The sequence below is a fragment of the Passer montanus genome, unplaced genomic scaffold (genome assembly GCF_014805655.1).
Source record: "Passer montanus isolate IOZ18808 unplaced genomic scaffold, ASM1480565v1 scaffold74, whole genome shotgun sequence".
Lineage (NCBI taxonomy): Eukaryota > Metazoa > Chordata > Aves > Passeriformes > Passeridae > Passer > Passer montanus.
In genome coordinates, this window is record NW_024372592.1 from 1,220,683 (window position 1) to 1,236,729 (window position 16,047).

Here is a 16,047-nt window from a genome sequence, read left to right on the forward strand (position 1 = left end):
TTAAATGGGGATATTCTTCCTTCTAAATGACAACAGTATTTTAGTACAAGGCATATGCAGTGGAGCAGAATTAGGTTAAGATTAGGTGTTATGTAAGAGATTGTGTAATGTAACTCTTTCACATGTGATTGTGCAATTGTCAGTATTAATTATAAGCAATTATCCATGTTCTTTGGGCACCGTTGATCTCCTCCCACCTCCCCAATTCTGTGGGTCACCTTCCAAAATCTCTGTGAGGGGGAGAGAGGCAGGGAACACGGGGTGGCAACCATGGAGGGAACTCCTGCCATGTTTCACAGCCGAGGGAGGGATGCTGGATTTGTCAAACTCAGACCGTGTCCCAATGGATGGGGGTTGGATCCTGTATCAGCAGCCCTGCCTGACTTCCTCCCTTATCCAAGAATTTGGCTTAGCTTGTAAACTCCTGTCCCAGGTGCAAATTGTCCCTCAGCCATGACACTGACCTGGCACAACGTGACAGCTGTCATGGATGAGCTGCTTGTGACTCAAGAGCCACAGCTTGGACATCCTTGTCTGTTGCTTCATGCACATCATGGACTAAATGCATAACAATGAGTCAGGCTGATTCCAACAGAGATTAAGTTCATGTAGAGGAAGGATCTGAGATGACCTGGAGCTGCTTTTAGCATAAGGATTCTGCCAGTGGGCTCTGTTGGCCTTTTGATTGTTCAACAGAGTGGTGTAGCACCTTCTGCTTAGGTAGCAAATAATGTAAAGTTTGCAGGCCGGCACACATTTATTTTTTTAGCAACACTGCTGAAGACCATGTGATAAGTAGGATAGCTTGGAATAAAGGCTGGGAGGTATGGAGGGAGAGTTATACCAGCAGTGCATTTGACAGAACCTGATTTTCAAGTTTCTGAGAGGTGGTCATGATTTTCACCCTGGAGAAATGCTGTTCCATAACAGACTTTCTGAGCTGTCTCTCAAAAAGGGTTGGATGCATCTGAGCAAAGATATATGTTGACAAAAGATACATCTACATTCATGAAAATAAATACAGTTTCTCTTTACAATCAGGGGAAATCTGGCTGATATATCCTGTGAAGCCCAGAACTATTTATCTCATTCTCAAACATTCCTCTCAATCAGGTCATATGAAGATGCCTAGAAAGTGCCTGTTTTTCTCCCCTAACTGCAAAGAGCTCATTCTCAAACATTCCTCTCAGGTCATATGAAGCATGCCTAGAAAGTGCCTGTTTTTCTCCCCTAACTGCAAAGAGGATCAGAGCAGAAGGGTCCAACTAAAGATGTCAAAAATGCATGGGAATGCCTGAAATCTGCTCAAATGAATCATTTTATATTTTCTATTCTTCAGTGTCTCAGATATAAAAAGGAGGCATCCATATAGCCTTACCACTGTAAAGTTCACTACTTGGAAAATACTGTCTTTTTTTTTTTACGGGTTTTTTTTTGCTACAAAAACACAGTTTATACTTTAGCTCTATTTGATTGTGTAAAACAAATAACAAATAAAATGATGTGCTGCTAGGACAATAAAAACCCCTTCTAAGCTTATTGACACAAACTTTCCTCCCAGTTGATGTTATCTCTTTTCAAATTATTTTAGATCATATCTTACCAGGAGAGAAGGCTGATTAAGTGTGGAACTCAGTCTGATGACACACCAGTTTTACTGCATTTAACTCAAAAATTTGAATGGAGATTCTGCTGGTATGATATCACCACGTAACTAGAGCTAGATGCACATTCACATCTTTGTTCTTTCTCCAGAAAAAGCATGAAGCCTATTTGAGAGCTTGTTGAGTGGTGAAATATCTTCCAGTTTGCATGGAAAGAAGGAACTAAAGAGAGTAAAGGAAATAATTAACTTTAAACCTGTATATATAAAATTGCTGTAAGTGAGATTAAGCAAGCAATGTCGAAACCACATTCAACCCTCTCCATCTGTCCTATGTAATGCCTTGACAAAAGCCCAACAAATCTGGCACCTCCAAATGCCTTCACATGCCTTTTTGTGCTGTCCAAAGCATTTATCACTGTAATGAAAAAAAAAAACAAAACACTTGGAGGGTTGGGCAATAATCATTGCACTTTTTCTAGCCCTTTGAACTAAAACAGAGGAAGTAACAGCTTCAATGTTCATTGTAGATCCTTTTAAAACTGAACCATTCTATCTATTCTATTCTATTCTATTCTATTCTATTCTATTCTATTCTATTCTATTCTATTCCTTAATTTCCAGTAATTAATATTGTGCCTTAAAAGCAGTGATATCTCATTGAGTCCCAAAAAGACCTGAATTGAGTTTGGAAGTGTCTGGTTCACCCAAGAGGGGACACACTCCAAGCAGTGGAAAAATGAAAGCAAAGTATAATTTTTTAATCCTTTTTAAGACACTTCCTCAGCAAGATTAAATTAGGCTAACAAAACAAAAAATTAAAACAAACCCCAAAAAGTCTGGTTTATATAATTCAGCTTTTTTAATCTGTGTGCCACTTCCACAGCAACAGCAAGGACCCCTTTCCAGGGGTCTTAAAACCCTGGTGTACTGAAAACTGGTGTACTGAAAACTGCAAAATTCAAGGAGAATCAGGTTTTATAGCTGCACTGACACTCAGGTTATCAATGCATTGAGCTATTGATGTGCACTTTAACTCCAGGAACATAAAACGTGCCAAAGCAATATTACATGTGGGAGTTATTCAATAACATGTGGAACGTAAATCTATTCTCTATCTCTTTGCATCAAGAACATTAATTAATTCTGTGATGAGAATGCTGTTTTCAGCCTGCAGTGAAAGCTGGGAGAAAGTGCCAGTGATCCTTTTGGCTTTAATAATTGTGCATTTAGTTCAAGGAAGGAAAAATGAATGTAGTCATTAAACTGGAAGATTTTCCCGATCATTATGAGATTGAGCTGTAGGTAGAACTCACAGTATTTATATTAGAGCAGTAAAAGTGTGGATGGTTCTTTCAATGTCAGTGGTTTTGGGTCTTTTTGGTTTTGTATTAAAAGACTATGCAAATTCAGGTTCAGACTGTTGGAGGGAGAGGAACAAGGCACTGCATGTGCCATGGGACAAGTGGTGTGTGAATAACCCATATGATCCTCCCCACATCCAGCTAAATCTATTCTTAGTGCACCAATTTACATGCATATGGACAAAAATGTGTCTGATCTGATACCTAAACCCCTTCTTCCTCAATGTCTTTCCCATACCCTTTAGTTTGTGAAAACCCAGGTCAGCAAATCCAGTGTTTGATACTGCACATGATGATGGGAAAGGTAAAGATTATATTGATCTCAAAGAATATTGAGACTGTGAGATCCTGTAGCAGTGTGACCTGGAGATATTGTCTGCCAGAAAGAGAGAACAAGAGTGCACATGCTTAAACCTTATGAAAACAGGTCCTCACAATTTATGCAGCAATTCCAAATGTAATATGCAACAAGTGAAAAATCCAAGGTCATTTATTAGCTGGCAAACCCCTGGCTATGTATCCTTCTTGGAACAGCACCTTTAATGAACTCTCAATGTGCAAACTAACTTCATCATGTGCTAGCCTGCCTGGTTGGAGAGGAGCCTTGTTGATGTCTGCTTGATCTTTAGAAGCTAGAGATAAGAAATTCTGTGTCAATGTCAATAATGGTACAATGAAATAAACTGTATCCACACACTGATAGCATGAACATCTACAGGGGGAGCTGCTTAGGAATTTTTCCAGTAGGATACTTCACGGCGCAAAAAGTGCCAACTCATGTGAGTACATTTTTTTTTTCCCCTAAGGAGTTATTTTTGTCTAAGGAATTATTATTCTAAGGGAAGATGGAGTAGGGCAAAGACAATGTCAATCACATGCTGTTCACAACCATAGACTGGGAACAAGCTTTTTTGAGTCCCTGCTCTGAATCACACAGGGATTCAGCTTTCTAAAACCAGAATAAATTCAAACCATTCAATTGCTTTTTGGAAAAGAGACAGAAACTGAACACTTCTGTTGTGGAATAAAACCCAGCTTCTTCCCTGCCTGCCCCTCCCCCCAACCCCAATATTGCAAATATTTTTCACATGACATTAGGGAGAGGTGCTTTTTATAATTGTACATTGCTGTGAGCATGTGCAGGTAAAAGCATCCTACAGGTAGTATTGTTATACCCCACAATTAATGTAGAGCCAGGCATAATTTTCCTTTGGAGGCAAAAAGATGACTGAAGTCCTCATGTAACCCACCTCTCCTGCCCTTTAACAGCTTCTCCTGTTCCTGTTGGGATCATCCCAATCACCCATCCAGGTATAAGTCCCCCAGGACTGACCTTCCTTGGGACCCAGGAACATTCACACATTTTATTGACTTTTGGTTCACTGAGGAAGGAGATGGGGCACCAGAAGAAGAGCATGGAATCTCAAGGAGACTTCCAGCCCATGAGTGTTTTCTCCTGAGTGAATCAGAGAGTGGCCACTCATCTGACTCATTAGATGCCCATGGCAAGGATGTGCAATCACAGGTGCCTCAAGGTATTTGTGCCATTACTTCAGCAACTGGGCATTTCAATCAGAGGAACAGTCTTATCAAATAAAATATTACTGACAAAGAACCTGTCTTATCCTTTGGAAGTTCCTGCAAACCATCCAAATTCTGGTTTTTATGCTCTTAAAAAAGTCAATTTTTAAACATTCAGAACATTCCTCAATATTATGCTGGAGAAAACTGCTGAAGTATTTGCCCTTTATTTGAGAAATTTATATTCACATAATACTAGAAATATTGTTTCCTGGTTGCATATTGACAAAATATTCCCATTTTTCAGTAAGAACCACTGATTCTGCTATTTGGGAAAAAAAAAAAAAATTCTGCTACTAATGGCTTTTAAAACTGATGGAGATTTAAAAGTCATGATAGTACATGTACAAACATTTTTGAAGGCCAATACCCAACTGATTAGATCTCTGAAAAACTAATTAGCTAATTTTCTTGAAACTCTACAGCAAATTGAAGTATTATCCAAAGCTTAAAGCTGAAAAGTTGGAGGTTTCATTTATTAAAAAAGGCCAAATTATTAACACTTAACAGAGCTTGTTAATTATTTCAGTACAGCAGAACTGTTGTACCCTTTAATTAATTATATAAAGCAATCAGTCTTTTAAAATACATCAATATAAACGTAGATAATCTGAGTTGATTCTTATCCCAAGCTCCCTTATTTGAATCTAGTCTAATACTCTTCTTTTACCTGAGTGAATTGGGCTTTAAAATTATAAAAATAATAAACCAGATAGGGGTTAAGGATGCTAATAGAGCTTCTTACATCTGAGTTTCATTTTGCAAGAAGAGCAGTTTCAGTGACATTTTCAGTGTATATCTTCAAAACAAGCACAGCCTGCTTTAAAATCAAAACATCATCAGTTAAATGCTACATTTTAAACTTCTGAATTTAGTTTTGTATGTCCAGAGACTGATGGCTTGTATTGTCATTGCTTTTTAGATGCGAGTTACCCTGATACAAAAGGAAAGTAGAAAGTCTTTGAGTTCTTGCATTTCAGCACTGCAGTCTGTCCAGTCATGAACCAGAATCTGCTGGTTCACCCTAGAAAATAAAAAATGTGAACAGCAGTATAGCAAGGGACAGAGAACTTTTAAAAATTATTCAACCAAATAAGCAAGTTCCCTTATAAGATTTGTTTGTAGAAAAATATTTGTCCTCTCATTTACCATAAATATAAAGAAAAATTTTCCGTGATGTTCGTATCTCTTCTTTAGTTTCCCTCATCAGGAATTTGGTCTCATTAGACTCAAGAGGTAACAAGCTCCTTGGAGTAAATTATTCATTTTACATAAATTATGTTGATTTTTGCCTTTACTGCCTCAGAATTGTCTCCTGTTTGTTACATAGCCCCTCTTAACAATACTTATTTCAAGGGATTTTTGTAGGTTCTCTTTTTCTGGAAGGATTTGTCAATGCATTTTAAAACACACTCAATTTTTGTGTTTTATTTTGGTTTGCTTTCTAGTTGCAGGAGAAACTACCATGAAAAGTTATAGTAAAACCCCACAAAACCTAAAACCTCACCTTGCCCAGCATAAAAATAGCAGCAGCATATTTAAGGAAACATCTGTCAGGGGAAGCAGAATGAAATGCCTTCCCTATGAAACATCATTTTGCTTGTACGAGAGCCAATCTGTTTCATTTGTTGATGTTCACATCAGGATCCATTTGATTTAACCATATCTTTGCTTTGGAGGAAAAAAAAATCCAATGTGTTATTAATGCCTCATTGTATATGAGAAATGAGTATATGAGTCAATGTTGCTTCAGTGCTGTGCATTATGAAGAATAAGTTAAAGTAGGTCAGCACAGCACATGAGGCTGAATAGACTAATAATGCATCCTACAGTAGACATTCATCTACTAAGGAGTCATGTGTTATGTGCTGGCACCAACACAAGATAAGCATTTTGATTTGTGGATTTTCCAGATCACATTCGTCCTGAAAAAAGAAACAGCTGCTCCAGTTTCTCAAAAATTCACTCTCACTTTTACTGAAGGGACATGGCTGGGACTATTTTTGCTCAAAATTTAGTTTGGGGTTTTTTGTTTTTTTTTTAGTTTGATTTTTCAAAAGCCACATCAAGTAAAGATATAGAAAACAAAGGAGATGAGGGGATAAAAGGAGTTTAAACTTAAAAATTACTTTCAAGTTCTTACAAGTTAATCACAGAAATTTTATAGTAGTTCCTGAGTGAAGCAACATGAAACAGACTAGAATCTTTTATGAAAATAATCATTGTTTCTTCTCCCAAATTAAAAGATGTGCTGAAAGAAAGCTACAGAGCACCAAACAAGGAAGAGTTGCAAAGTGAATGTGCTTGGCTAGCTGATACTGCATTTTAGAGTCCAAAAATGATCAGTCCAAAAATGTTTTTTCGAAATTGTCATCAGCACTCATTCAGGGAAATTCTTCTTCAGAAAGTATTGGAAAATAATAATGTGGCATTCCATTGCTATTAAGTCTCAAAGTTCACAGACCGCATCTGTTCAGGTTACAAGTTAAAACTATGCTATCATACTCAGGTTTTTGTTTTCTTTCTTGAGTATCATTCATCATCAATACGAGAGATATTATAATTGAAAATCGTCCTACAGTTCCGTTCCTACTCTCTGAGCCAAAAGCTGAGTTGTCTCCCCAGAGCTAATAGAGCTCAAATGCAGTTAAAATGATCAAATATGAGTCAAATACACAAAGAGAAAGGTTTATTAAGCAAGGAGGTGCCAGCCTTTGATGGACTTATACTTTAAGCAGCGTGCTTCACTCTCTGCTGGCTGCATTATAAAACCAAAGGGAAATATCTCCTCTTTTTTGCTGGATTTGAGAGGATAGGTTTAGAGCCATTAAAGGTAAATTTAAAAAAATATTGGCTCTATGTTTTCCCATGCACCAAATAATCCCCAGAACTCTGTACATTTCCATAGCCTAAAAGCTGGGGATAGCAGAGGGAAGGAGTGACCATGGTGCAGCTCCTGACCAACACAAGCAAAGCAGAGTTCCCAGGCTGGGGTCTCTCTCCTGGATTCCTCTGCCTGGTGGGAAAATATCATCCTGTCCAAACTGCTGCTGACACTGATTCTGGGTGTTTCACCTGGAAACTTGCTGAAAACTTGCTCCTCCCCCTCATTGTGTCAGGAGGAGTTGTGGAACCACCACTCCTTCTGCTGCACCCACAGCTTCAGCTCAGCCACATATGGGGCTGATATTTGAAGCAGAAGAAAAGTCCATGAAAATTCATTTCATACATGAAAAAGATGGAATTATGCATTCAACCTGTGTCTTAAGTGTCTTTAGTGTCTAAATAACTTCTGCCAATGGCTGCCCATCATCTGATTTTGTTGTCTCATTAACCAGTCTTGCAAACAAAATCTTGTAAAAAACTTGATACAGGTAATGGCAGCATGAAGATATCATATTATGATTGTTTTCTGGCACTAAAATCAAGTTAATGAAGAGGAATGTGCCAAAAGAATTGGGCATTCCCTGGTAGAGAAAAACACAGGATGAACCTGGTGCACTTTTTTAGCAGAACATACTCTTGCATAATTATTTCATGATTCATGGATATTGCTTAAAGATGAGCTGCACATGAGAGAAAAACAAGAAATCACATGAGATCTTTTTTCCTGCAATATATAAGCAAACAATGAAGTGTGCTGTTAAATATAAAATTGTGGTTTTGATTTTGTCCCTACTTTTCATATGTGTAAATAGGAGCTGGGTGATAGAGAATAAAAAATGCTAGTAACCCAATCCAACTCAAGAAAGTTAAGGATAGATGTTTTAAATTAATGTTTTAAATAATATGTATTGGCATACCACTGCCTACCAAACACTTGAAAATCTTTGTCATATATTTATAACAAAACACCATGTTCAATGTTTTAATTAAAGGACTCCAAAAGCACTCCTCAAAAGTAATGCTAAAGTCCAGGAAAAAGCAATCCTAGTATCCTAGTGTTTCTAGAATTTCTTCTGCTTATTTTTTATAAGCAGAAAATTATTGTATCAAAAAAATCTAAAATCAGTTCTACTAAATTGCTCTTGAAATTTCCTCTTTGTTAATAAACACAAGAACAGCATAAAAAACCAGTATATAGAAAATCCTGTAATAAGTTAAACTAATTATGTACAACAAAAACAAGGTAAGCATTGTAAATTTGCCCAGAAATACCAGTTGACTTGTATATATTATTTTACAAAGCACTTATTTCATCATTTAGGTAAACTTCGCAAAACTATTTTAGCATGTTTTTTTTTTTTTTTTTAATATGCAAAGAAGAATTGTCCCTTTTGAGAATGTCTTGAGAACACATTATTATAAAACAGCTTGGAGAATTTGGGAGATTGCTTATCTTGCTATGTTTAATAGGGCAATCTTAAACTGCAAGCTCTGGTTTTGCAGTAAGAAAAACAGATCTCCTGCCATCATGTGGAATGTAGCAGTATCTCCTTTTTGAAAGGATCTGATGTTTGAATGCCAGGAGAGCAAATACATGGTGACAGCAACATTATTTTGTGTCTCATTTGAAATCTGAACTATGATTTTGATGGGTGGTGTCCAACATCATCTTCAGTGAAACATCCTCTGTGATTGTGATGGGGAAGCTCTGCATATGAAGCTCTGGGAAAAGAGACCCATTTATTTTGATTCCTGGTGTCAGGAATGTTAAGTTACATTTCAGATTTGAGGCTCCCCCTCACAGGATTGTGTCTGTATTATATACCTCATTGATTTCAGTGAAGTTATACCAGGAGGTTTGGGTTATGCTACATTCTTATTATCACTATCAGAGTGTTTGAAAATATGCCAAGCCTGATACTTATCTACTGGTGTCACTTATACCATTTGTAGAGCAGAACGAAGCCAAGCCTGCCTCTAGAATATCTTGGTCTAATTCCAGAGCCCATATCCATGAAAAATATGCTTCTACCTAAGTAGGCACTGGTCTTTTAAAGGAACTTCATCACTCCTGGCCACACAATTAAATGCAGATGGACATCCTTGCCCAAAGGGAATGCAGGTCTTCAGTGTGGAGAGATTGGTCTTGATGGGAAACAAAACAAAAGCAACACATGTCAAGTTATCAGGTCAGTCACAGAAGTCCAAGGTGGTTGAGGTTGGAGAGAACCTCTGGGAGTCTCCCATCCAACTTCATGCTCAGAACAGGTTGCTGAGGACTGTGTCCAGTCAGGTTTTGACTCTCTCCAAAGATGAAGACTCCACAACCATTGGATCCCTTTTGACTTTTATCTGTTTTTGGCCACATGTGACCTTGACCCAAATTTTTCATCTTTCTGCTTGTGTAGACCTTTTTCTAGGCTCATAGAAATACTCCAGATTATGGATGATTACTCTGCTTAGTGCTCTACTCTGCCCAGTGCTTTATGCAAGAGAGCTTTCAGCTAAGTTTCAGTGTTCAGCGCTAGGATATACTTCTCCCCACTATTTATAATTTTATTATTTCCCATCACTCTCTGTGGCACTCTGCCCTTCCTTTCTAAGTAATTTTTCCTGTTTTGTTTGGTAGCACCTCACTGACCCTTGTTTAGAGCCTGATGACTTCTGAGACTACTCAAAAGGATCTTCTTTGCTCAAGGTGAAGTTGATATACTAATCTCTCCAGAAACAGAAATTGTTGACAAAATGAGAATATTGGCTTTTGACTACCCCTGAGTTTTCACATTATAACCTTTGTTAAAGATGCAAATTAAGAAAGCAACAGAAAATCAATGCACAGATCTGTATTTGCTGCTATATCAGGTTGCACACTTGGGTTTTGGAGAGAACAGAGCTGACCACTTCAGCCTTTTTGGTCTCCAAGTGGATTTTATGGAAGGCTTACTAGGTATGGATTTTGTCAAGTAAGATGATTTTCAAAACATGTCCTAAAACAGCCAAAGTGTGGGTTGCCTCATATTTGAAAAGCAGGCATATTAGACTGGTGCTCAACAGAGTGATTTTCAGTTTTTTAAGACCATGCTAAGATGGAATCCTACCTCTTTGCTATAATCAAAGAAAACACACTCAGTTTACAGAGTAATAGAGGAAATGTTCATTTTTCTTAGAAATACCATTCTATTTCAGACTGAACTCTGGAATGATGTTGCATAAATTATGATTGCTCTCAGATAAAAGGAGAATTTTTTTTTAAATTTTACAGTAATTTCTGCAACAAATTCAGCTTCTGAAATAATTTTAATCTCTCTTGTTTTCTTCTCTTCAGAAAAGTTTTGTTTCTCTTCATAATGACTGACATATCAGTCAGTTTTAATATAACAATTTTGAACATTTCTAAGTAATGGTAATTGAAAATATTTTCAATCATTTATTAATGTTCATTCTTGAATTTATTTTTTTTTTATGGCCCTGGACAAGTCAGTTGGCCAACTTGTCTAGGGTAAATATGAAATCCTTTAAAAAACAATCAGTTTTGTCTATGAAATTTGGAAAAAGATCTAATTTCTTATATTTTTCCAGTAGTGGGTTTTCCAGGGCATAAGCACTGGACTGAGAAGATGTATTCAGCCACAGGAGAACTTGTCTAGCATTAGGTAGCCAAGAGATCTTGCACCTCACAGCACCCCCTGGCCTCATGAATTTCCAACTCTATTTACCTATAGTAGTACTGCAGCCCAGGCTGTGGTTTGGAGAATAATGTGCTTAAAACAACATAAAAGTTTTCTAGATAAATATTTATTTGTCACTTATTGTATCAAATACCCTGCAATGACAATTTAACATTGAACCAATATCCTTGAGCACGATGTGCTATTTGCTGCTTTTGTGGCTGCTGTAAAGAATTTGTGAACTATTTACTCATTCAATGATAACAAGAATTTGTAGGTGTTGGGCAAGGGAGTTTTTAACTGTGGGGTTTTGTCTTTCTTCTCTGTAAACTGGGACGATTCTTAGTCCACAGGATTGCTGTGAAGTCTAAATCAGTTGTTATTCTTGGCTTAGACTCCAACCTGAGAGGTGTCCTTGAAGAAGTGTTTTTTCTTTTTTTTTTTTTTTTTTCCTGTGCTGTTAATGCTAAATATTATGCTAATTCTTAGGTCAGATCATGAACCCTTTACTCAGGCAAAATTTAAAGTGACTTAACTTCTCTGGTTACGAATGAATATCAAAAATGCACTATTATTTAGACTTGTTATTTACAGGGAGAAATACATATTGAGCTGTGTGTGTTTCTTTAACAGAACCTTGTGAATTCTTATCTATTTTCATGTGTACACTTATTTATTTCAAACTGTTTATACAAGATAACTAAAATGAAAAAGAAAGGAAAAAAAATATTGCATGTGTTTAAATACACCAGTGTGATGCACTGGCTTTTTACAAATACAAAGAATACAATGAATATGTAGCCTTCCTATTACAAGTTCAAGTGGAAAAGCGACACAAGACCAAATTAATCAGGTCTAAAATTCCTCCTGCAATCTCTTGCCAGACAAATGAGGTTCCTTATGGCTGATGTCAATGGTATTCTAAAGTTTTAAAATCAATAAACAGGCTGTAAAATTGCATCTGTAATCAGGATAAGGAATACAAACATTTACAGAGTAACATGCAAACATAACAAAATACTGCAGCCGGATAAAATAGAATGAGACACCCTGTTCAGATGCCATTATTTTTAAATGCATGTTTAATTTAGCATCTCAGCTGAGATAAAATGCAGACAGAGACATGTTAAATTGGTATTACCAACTGCCTGGAGATATCTCCAGATTAACCTACCTATCCACAGCCCATCTATAGTAAAAAATAAATTAAAACTAAATAACAGAATCCAGCCTTTTTAGTCCTTTTTTTTTTTTTTTTTTTTTTTTAGTATTGTACATCATTGTCAAAACATTCAGAGATAAAGTTCAGCATTGCAGAGAGAGCCACAGCAGCAGCACCAGGAAGTTCCCAGGTGAACACGTTTCTGGAAAGGTGTCTATGTGTTGCAGCATGTTGTTGCAAGTGAAATGTTTTGGAGAGCTCTAGCAGGTGTTTTGGGAACACATTGTGACTTAACCATGAGCTGCTGCTCTGTAGCCTGGCCAGTTTGTTCACACATCCTGTAATGTAGGACTGATTTTTCCAGAGCTTGTGGGAATAACCCACAGCAGTGTGAGCTTAAAAACAAAACCTTATAAGTACAACAAGACAATTTATGGGGCAGGGAGGGGGAGAAAGAAAATAAGTGGAATAGGAAAAAGAGCACTAGGAATGAGGTGGGTGTTGAGGTTATTTGGGATAAAGAGATAAGAATGAACAAGAGCTACTTCTCTGTGAAAATGAGGTGTCAGAATTGGGAGAAAGGTGGCATTTCAAGGTAAACAGCTATTTTTTAGAGCAATACCTACCTTTTGTTGTTGGTGTCTTGGGAACAGATGTGGGGCATTTGGTTCGTAAAAGGAAGTACTCTGTTGCACCAAAAAGAGAATTGAAATGTTCCAGTCTATAGTTTTCTATAGAAACTTACAGTAACCTAAAGTCTTAGATTTTCAGGGTAATTTTTATTATAATTTGTACTTTGTCTCAGCTCCTGGAAGCATGTGATTATGGAATGATCTCGAATTTCAGTACAGTAGAAATGAATCCCTGAAGTGAGGGGTGGGTTTGATTTTTGGAGTCCTTGATCTGCCATGGACACAGTTGTTCAGCAAGTTGTTTCTTCCTTTCTGTGCTTCGGTTCCTAATCTGTGAAATGGGAATGAGTGTACTTGATTTCCTCATTCTCTCATAAGACTGATGTGAAGATAAATACATTCAAAAACATGCAGTGCTCCAATAATCCATGGCATACTTGACTGCCATAAAAAAATTATTAACACAGGACAAATGAAATGAAGTTTGATGATGTGCCTGTACCTGAATAACCCTAAGGGCACAATAATCAAAAGCCAAATGAAGGAAACAATTTGATGTCAATCTCATGAATTCTTGGAACAGGATTCTGATTTCTTTTACATTAATGGTTGACAAGATTGCCATCAAGAACTGTGTGTAAGGTATATCTCCTCTTTAGTTGCAAGCAGAGTGTTGAGATAGCTGTCTCAGATTTAAGCAGAGTACTGACCTAACCCTTCAACACAGAGCTCTAAGGAAGGTATTACCAAGGTGAAAAATTGTGGACAGAAGTATTACTTTAATAGGAAAAGCACCAAAGAAAATATGGTTCCTGAATCATAGCTTACTTTTTTAAGGAACATTCTTTGGTACAGGTTGTTTCCAAATCTGTTTTAGCCCCAGTTATGAGCAGTAGACTGTGTAAGATAAAGGAAGGGAAATGTGATCAGGTGAGTAAGAGAGAGAAAAGAAGTGCAAGGGACAAGATGTATTTTAGGAATGAGCTGAAATCTATTTGTAAAGTTATCAGGGAATAGAGTCAGAAAGGAACAGAGCAGTCATTTCAGGACACAGCTCTTCTTTTGCTGTTGTCTCTTAGAAAATATCCATTTAGGGGTTAATGACAAAATTGGACAAATGAGCAAGGAGTGTGGAAAGGATATGACATATGGGAGAGGCAGCAAAAATCTGAGAATGGCCTGGATTTACCCCAGTTACATCGAGCTGTTCATTTAGGCCTCTTCTGAGTTCTTTCTGTTGTTACCAGAGTTTTCTGCAGGAAGAGAGATACCCACTTCCATACAGTGATTTAGAAGTTAAAAAGCCCTTCAAAGCCTGGTCTAATTTCACTATAAGCTCTGCTGTGGCTTGATGACCTCCAAAAGCCCCTTCTAGCCTAAGTGTCTGTGTGGTCCCATGATTCTTGGAACCACCATCTGGATGTAGCCACCCTCTCCACTGACTGGAATGCTGAGGAGGAATATCTTCCTGAAGATGCTTCTGGTAAATTCCAGTACATGATAGAACCTGAGCCAATAAAAAGGAATATTTTCAGAATGAGTGACAAAGTGGTTGATTGCACATAGGGGGAGTCCTCAGGTGAGCACTGTCACTCTAGAATGAGAGGTATCCAATTGCCCTAAAAGTATATAGGATATTATTTTCTTTGGGTGGAAATGACTTCTAGAAACTAAAATTTATCTCAGTTGAGAACACCTTGAAAACATATTTGAGCTCTCCTTGCTTTTCTACAGAAAAACCTTGATATCCATTTCATCTTACAGGAGTTACTTCAGTACAGATACCAATTATTAGCCAGGACATGTCAGTGCTAATCCATCTTTAAGAAAAGATGAAATCACATTATTTGTTAATTATATTAGGCAGAAGCATGCTGGCTTTTGTGAAACTAAAATTCAAAATTTTCCCATGAAATAGGGTAAAAAAATATTTATTTTTGAAAATTCTGTTGAAGTTGATATTCAGGAATTTCTCACTGGGTAAGAATTAAAGTTTCCTACAAGGTCTTTATCTTGTTTAATATAACTAGTGACTAATAAAACTTATCTTGTTTAATAATGGATGAACTAATTATCCCTATACATGTTTAATCCTTTTTAAAACCTGCTAAGCTCTTGGACTTGCAGCTATCATGTGGCAATCAGTTCCACAGGTCAATTATCTATTGTGAAAAAATGTCTTCCCCTTTATCCTCTCTCCATGTCTTGCCATCCTATTCCATAGGATGCTTCATTATTCTTGTATTATGAAATGGGGTAATTGCAAACAACCAATTTCATGATCTTTATCACATCCCTCATGTTTGTTTATCTTCTTTCTTTCCTGGTCTATTTTTCATTATAAGCATTTTTTGGTGCCTCAGACTTTTCTAGTCTCCATGGCCAAGCCCTTGCTTTCCTCTGTTTTGAAGATGATAGTAAGTTAGGCTCAGAATTCCACCATTTTCCTCATCATTTTATTGATAATCACATAAATTGTAATGTCACTGTCATTGGATAGTCTTATAAATGTTGCAGCAGTTTTAATTGATGGTTTTACTCACTGCCCTAAGTTGCTTAGCCCATATGTTTGCAGCAGTTGTTATTAAATCACTGTGTGTCTACAATTACGACACTGGGGAGTTGTTGTTATTATTTCCCTTTTCAAATGGAAAGCAAATAATTCAGGTAGTGATGTATTAGCCACCAGAGCTGCAGAAAGACTAGAACTTTGCTCATTGCTGCAGTGTCTGATTTTGGCTGCTGGTTGGGCATGAAGATTCAAAGGGAGTCTGTGCTCTCCCTGGGCAAACTCACGGAATGAGGCATGCAATTCCAAAAATTAGTTTAACAAATCCAGTGCATCATGCTGAGCATATCTGTTAGATATGGAACTAGAAACCCAAGTTTTCCCATTCTACCTGTGTCTGGAGTTATTATCTCTTCCAAAAGCACAAGGAATATTTAATTAAAGTGGAACAGATTTACTGGAAGAGATTGTGAGACCCACAATCTCCTGGACTATCTCTTGGTGGTTAGGGTATTCTCCTGGGAGGTAGAGAAATAGAAATAGAGATGTCATTTTAAACCCCCTCAGGAGAAACTTGCACCTGGCACTGGCCTGTTCCAGGTGAAGCCATGAGACTTTTGAATATAAAGGAGTCAGCAAGAG